This window comes from Egretta garzetta, unplaced genomic scaffold (assembly GCF_000687185.1).
Source record: "Egretta garzetta isolate BGI_Z169 unplaced genomic scaffold, ASM68718v1 scaffold808, whole genome shotgun sequence".
In the NCBI taxonomy this organism is placed as follows: Eukaryota; Metazoa; Chordata; class Aves; order Pelecaniformes; family Ardeidae; genus Egretta; species Egretta garzetta.
Genome location: NW_009260482.1, coordinates 462,565 through 469,544, shown reverse-complemented (window position 1 = coordinate 469,544; position 6,980 = coordinate 462,565).

Sequence of the window (6,980 nt, the reverse complement as noted above, 5' to 3'; positions counted from 1 at the left end):
CTGAGTAACTTGCAATTCCTTCAGAAAACAGCTACAACTGTATTAAAGAATGCTGTTACAGAACAAAACAACAGCAATAAATAAACCAAAAATAGCAAGCCTGATGAGTATCTCTTCCTGATTTTCCAAAAAGGGAAGATTCAGTGAAACTAAATCAGATGATAAAACCATTACTATTTCTGAGAATAAACTGTAGTCCCAATATGTAGAAGCAGAAATTGCTATGGCTGTGAGTATACATTTTTATACCCTCCATATAAACAACCCTTAGAAAGGGAAAGAATGTGAGAACACCCATCCTCTGGTCAGTATGCTAAATCATCATGCTAGTTTTTTTTTCTCTAGATCAATAAATCTCAAATTCTCTAGACAAATAAATACAATAGGGTGGCTAGGAACAAGCTCTTAGGGGTGGCAGTTTCTTAATCCAACACAGCATAAACAAAACAGAACAACTCGCTGTTTCTTCAGTGGCTTCTCCAAGGTGACCCATGCTCTGCCTATAGTGTTATAACAATGAGAGATCTCTGGCCTTAGTGGCACTGGCTGGCTCTCACCAACATTGTTTGAGCATCACCCTTTCTATAGCACATATGTCTGGGAGAGTTAATTGGCATAGTCCAGAACAGAGCCAGAGGATGAATGCAGACAATAAATAGCTAATTTAGGATATGATCGTTAGGGACTCTAACTGCTCTGAATATATAATAATAATGATTACACACTAGTAGGAACTAATCATTCGCAGTGTGTCTTTTTTGTGAATATCAGTCCAATAAAGTCACACTTCAAAGACTAAAACTGGCCTGAATTATCATTCATTCTCCTAAACAATTCCCTGAAATATAAATATTTATACACAAATGCATCCATACATATATTGAGTTGCAATGATTCTATGATTCTAATATAACTTTCTCTTTGGCTATCCTTTGTTAGCTGCACAGACATAACATTTGTTCTTGTGAGAGTGCATCCAAAAGATAAGGTATGATTAAAAAAGTGACAATACCTAAATGGCAGAAAGCTTTGAAAAGACAATTAAAAAAAAAAGAGCATACAGAAATACACTGCATGCACCTCACTCTACACATTAAAACTTGTATTACTGTACACCTTATCTGTTTTTTACATTGTAAAGTTCCTTGTCTCCCCATTTAACATCCCTCACTTCTTATAATTTGTACAAAACATACATACCAACAGCTTACGTGGCATTTAAGCAAGAATTACTACACTGAAATACTTTAACAGGGTGACAGGATCTAGGAGAATCCTAGTATCTTGTCTTACTCTTCTTATCCTACCCCCGTGTCTCCTTCCCCTTAAATTATCAGTTATTATTGTCAATTATCTTGCTTTCACTGTGTTTCCAAAGACCCTATTCCAGTGGTTCATCCTCCCTACTGCACCCTGTGATGCTCCTGTGGCCGGATCCTCTACCCCCTCCTCTCCTCTCCAAGTCTCCTGCAGCTCCATGCTCCCTAGACTCCACTCCAGCCCAGCCAATTCTTTAATCCTTTCTTTCCCCACTCTCACCCTTTAATTGATCTTCCTAAAGCAACCACTGCCAGCCACCACTTCCCCTCCCATCTCCTCCTTCACCTCTTTTGCTGGTCAGTCCAGGTGGGAGAGGAGGAGGGGGAGATGAAAGTGGGAGACAGCCCGTCTCCCTGCCAGGGGTGTGCAGCACTCGCAGCAGGGGCTGAAAATCTGCTGAACACATGAGAAGCTGGTAACACCCGAGGAAGGAGCCGATCCAGAATGGAGACCAAATGCGGACGTCATCACTACACACCATTTAGCAAATGCAATATATGCTAACAACTGAAAAGCAGGGGGAGAAGGCACAGGCCTGAGCTTCTGCTAAGTCGTCTTGTGCAAAATACGTGCAAATCACTACCTGATCTGAACAGTAGCACCTTGTAGCTGCTTTGCATTCAGCTCTCCTAACTCCAAGAGAACCCGGGCTCGTGATATAATAAATAAGCATATGTATACTGTAATATGCTGTGGTTACATTTTTTTTAAAGTTTTCACCTACCTGTCACAGAAAATGACAGTATGTAATTTTTCTCTAACTGAAACATAACGTGCCTAAGAGGACTGAGATCCTGTTGTATCTTTTTGATAGGATGTGGCTCGAAATTAAATAACTTCCAACAAGCTCTCTCTCCTTTTGATTTGTTCTTATTTGGCGAGGGCGTTGGGTGTATAATCTGCATCAGTAGATTTTGTTCTGACAGTAAAAACTCTCTCCCCAAATAAGAAAGAAGGATGTTGGAAATTAAGATTAGTCCCACATGTGTGGACAGACCATACAAATATCAAGAATTACTCCATACACAAAAGTAACTTATCAATGACCTAATTTGTTAGCTGGCACCCAGTCAAACCTCAGAGCCACCCAAGGTAGAAAAAAATGTAACCAACTTGCTGATTCTTAGCCAATCTTGCTTTGTTCTTCTTTCATTCAGAGGAAAGGCCTTTCAAAAACACTTCATTTCTCTGCTGCATGTATTCATATTCTCTTTTTATATTCATTTGGTTGGATAACAAAGAACGTTATGCTCAGCCATAGCAAAACATTTGTATAGACAAGCTCAGCGGGGGTTTTCATGTTGTGCTGTCAACACCACACAATGACAGCCCTTTTTAAAAAAATGAACCTTATGCAGAAAAAAGTTCAGACTTTCAGAGCAATTAATATCTAGTGATATCAACTGAACTGGAGGCTTTGCATTGCATTGTAATGTTAATGGCTCATAAAAACACTGATTCTGAGATTGGAGCTACTTTCTGTGAATGGGCATACATGCACACAAATGTGTGGAACAGAAGAATTCCTACCAATTATTAATCCCAGTGCTATGTTTTTGATATCTTCTTATATACTTCAAAGAAATATTCCTGAGCATGTCACATGCCTCCACATATTTCTCCCGAGGTAAGTAAATGTTTGACACAGAAGATTAATTCGGAAAAATAAGATAAGATAAAATTTTTGAACTGTGAAATTCTGAAGTGTGAAATCCTGAAGTGTGAAATCCTGAAGAATATGACTTGCTGTGTAACACCTTTTTCAAGCATAGGGTTTATTTGTTAATATGCCCTAAATCTATTTGGAAATTAAGAAATTCAAAACCAAAAAAGTGGATAATATACACAAATAGTAAGTTTTACTAAAGTGTAACTCTTTCCTATGCAAGAATAGGTAAGTCCTTCCACTCATACAGAAAGTTAGAGATTTTCCATTGACTTCAAAGGAGATTTAGTGGATTGTGTGTCTGAATATTACTCTACATGCTTGTTACTGAAGAGCATTTGCAGCACCAAAAAATTCTTCATAATATTTACTGTTCGGCATATAAGTGTCAGAATGAAATATTTTTTCTGCTGCCACAGATACAAATTAATTTTTGATTAACATCTATATATAAAAATGAAAAAGAACTACACATGTTAGATAACATCTGAAAGGCTCAGCAGAAAATAGAAGGAGAGGTGAACTGTTCAAAAAAGCAGTTGAGCCTTAGGCTAGGGGTGACTGCAAGAGACAGGTGAGGTCCTACAGGTATAGGGTACCAAGAATAAACAGATGGAGTTCAAAGACCAGTTTGAATGGACTGAGTAGGCTTATCCTTTCTGTAGTAGATTAATATTCCTTTCTCTCTGAAGAAAAATATGCCTGATTTCAAACACAGAAATCCTAAAATTCTGAAGAGAGGTGTTTTCCTAAAACATTGCAAGGGTGGTAATGTCTGTGAATACTTTCCACTGTATGTGCCAGTGCCATGAATGAGTACACTAACAGGAAATGACTGAGGGCAGGTATTGCTACCACGTACATTTTTCCTTTCCCTAATGAACTATGGAAACCATTCTCTCCATTACTTGGCCCCCACTCATCAAGACATCAATATTTGTGTGTCCCACATCAATATATGGTTTTATTATGCCAAAGCATAGTTTTCATTCCTTTAATTATAACCTCATTGATTGCAAGAGCTTACTAGGCCACCTTCCAGGCCTTCACAAAGCACAATTATATGCATCAAAACACATGTTTTTCAATCTTCTTAAAAAAAAAAATTAATCTTTGTGTTTGAGATGTATGTTCTCCCTCTAAATCAAATTTACACAAACCCACAACTGGATACTGCCAATTTGCTAAGTCTATGCTGAAAACTTAAGTTATTGTATTTTATGTTTTGAATGGAAATTATTATCAAGTAAGGGATTGATAGATAAAATGTATTTTAATCTTTTTCTCCTGCACAAATTTTTCTGGCTAAGCCAAGCTAGAAAAATTCTCGTTTCACTGGCATGCAGACATGAAAAGGGTTCATGAGAAGGAACTTTAACTCTGGTGTGTTTGTATTGGGGTCAGACCTAATTTTCAAACAAAAAAAAAATTAAAACTATACCTAGGTAATAATTAAAAAAACCTAAACCACTAGGATGTTCATTTGAACAAAACAGTAGATCATGGACACTTCGAACTTTGGATGTGCTGGCTGGAGGAAATAAACTGTAGGGTAGATGGGGGTTTGGACAGGCTGGGTTTTGAAGCTGACATTTGATGAAGTAAAGTCACTGAGAAACAGAATCACCATGAAAGATTTTGTAGACTTCACTAGAAAATCTTCATAATACTGCAAGCCGACACGAACCCAATGGCTATGTCTGTGCTGGTAAATAAAAGAGGGCCAGAGACTGAAACAAAATGTAACACTGTTTTTGGAGGTGGTCCCTGGAACAAATTATCCCCAGAACTGTGCCACGTATTGACTCAGAAACAGTTGTTTGGAGAGATCCTCCCAGAGCCTGGGACTGAGCCAGCAATTAAGCAGTGCCTACAATGAAGTATCCAAAACTCTACTTCCCTCCCTTGCCTTCTTTTATTTAGTACACAATGACAATTTGTGCCTTCGACCTAAATATTGCCAATGGTGGGAAGTGATTATAATATCATATCATATCATCACCAGGATAGATATAGTACAGTCAAATGAAGGATTTCTTTGAGGTTTCAGAGCCTAGAAGTCAAGACTATGTTATAGACAGCTTTAGCTGTCATTTATTTTGGCCAGTGTGACACAGCAAACAATGTGGCATGGCTCCACACTTAAAGGCAAGCTTTCCTGAAGCTTTCTAGCCAAGCCTGATGAGTGCAAATTGCCCATTTTAACTAGACAAGCAAGCTCCACATTTCCCTATTTTGGTTTTGAAAAAGTCCGTCTGTCTCTCCCCCCCCCAACCCCACCCCATCCCAATCACATTAGCAAAGTATTTTAGAGCAGGTATAGAAGCATAATTAGACACTCATTTTCTTCCTCTTCTCCTGCTTCCCTTATTGCCCACACCAGCAAAACAAAGAAAATATTTTACAATGATTTTGGACTGTCAATAGACAGAACCAAAGATGTTTCCCTAATGCTCTCCATATATAGGCCCTAAACCAAAATGTGCTTATTCCTGTTGATTTCAAGACCTTTTCATACCTAGGTTTTTAATCTTGCATCACAGGCATGATGCCCTGGAGCATGGATCCAGAGCCCCGTGTAGGATGTAGGGCTTTTGCTAGCTGGAACAGCTTTCCTAATGCGAAGATTTAAAGTAGAAGCTTTGCCATGTCACTGAGAGCTCCATCTTGTGCAATACAAAGACACTAGTTTTGAGACGATGCCATAGGAATAGCTTCTTGTGCCAGATACTACATTTATTCAGGGTTACTTGAGCAGAAGTAATGAGAAGCATTAAAGCAATGTTTACATAATGAAATGTAATATCAATCATGCTCTGTACATTAGTGATAAGAGTGGGGATTTAGTTGTTTTGGACAAAACAGCTTTCTTTTTGAGAATGGAAAATTACTAGCAGACTGCAAATTTACTCCTCTATTTTTATGTTGTTTTTCACCTACTAGTAATATGTTTGATTGTAGCTCATTTTGACAAAATGATAGAATTATTTTCTAAAATGTTTGCAACAGTTTTGTTTCTAACAGTTACTTAGCCACCTCACCTTAGTGGCCTGTCAAATTTACATGGCTGTTTAATAAGATGAGAGAAAAATATGAAGGAATAAAATCGCAAGTCATCCACAGAGCAGAGTATCAACAAAAGTCAGTCATCCAAGGATAACAAGATTAAATAGCACTTTTAGGAAACTGTATTCTGATTAGCACCCTATACAGAGAACCAGACTGAACACCTTTGCCTCCTTAGGGAACCTGCTCTGCAAGAAAATGGGCTCAGATCTCCCTTGAACAAAGTGCTTTTAATCCATTTCAGACTTCTGGTGAGGAATTCCTGGCTGAAGGGAGTCACTGCCAGCAAATCCACATCAAACAAGCTGGAGGGCAAAAAGCAGAGTTCGGAGCCCATGTGACCTACACACACTTTCTGTGGATGGCCCCACATCCCACCTATTTAACAAGCTACATCAGGGGCCCCAATCTCCTTCCTATAAACTTTCACCTAAGCTAATCAGCCTTAAACCAGAGAAAAGTTCCTTGTTTCCACCATCCTCTGTTATATCTGACCATAGCTTGGCCATATGGAGAGTAAAATCTACACATGGGTATAAGGAAAGCAGTCAATGCAGAGAGGACTGGGCCTTTCCCAGAAGGAGGCAGACAACAGCTTGTCCCCCTCCCCTGCACACCTCCAGTGGGACAAAGCAATTAATGTAGTTCTCAGGGCACTGATAAGCAGAAGGCACCTTCTGGCTCTGGAATAATAATGACTGGTTTTTAACTGCTTAAGCATCTTGATTTTCTTTTTACTGACCCAAGAAAACCTGTTGGTTCCTCACAGGTGCAGAGGGGGACAGTCCTCATCGCAGAGGGGTTGGACTACATGACCTTTAAACATCCCTTCCAACCCAAACCAGTCTATGATTCTATGACTCTATGACATTGCATCAGGTGATCTGTAGGTGATCTGACCTCAAACCAGATGGCTGTACCTCTTGAA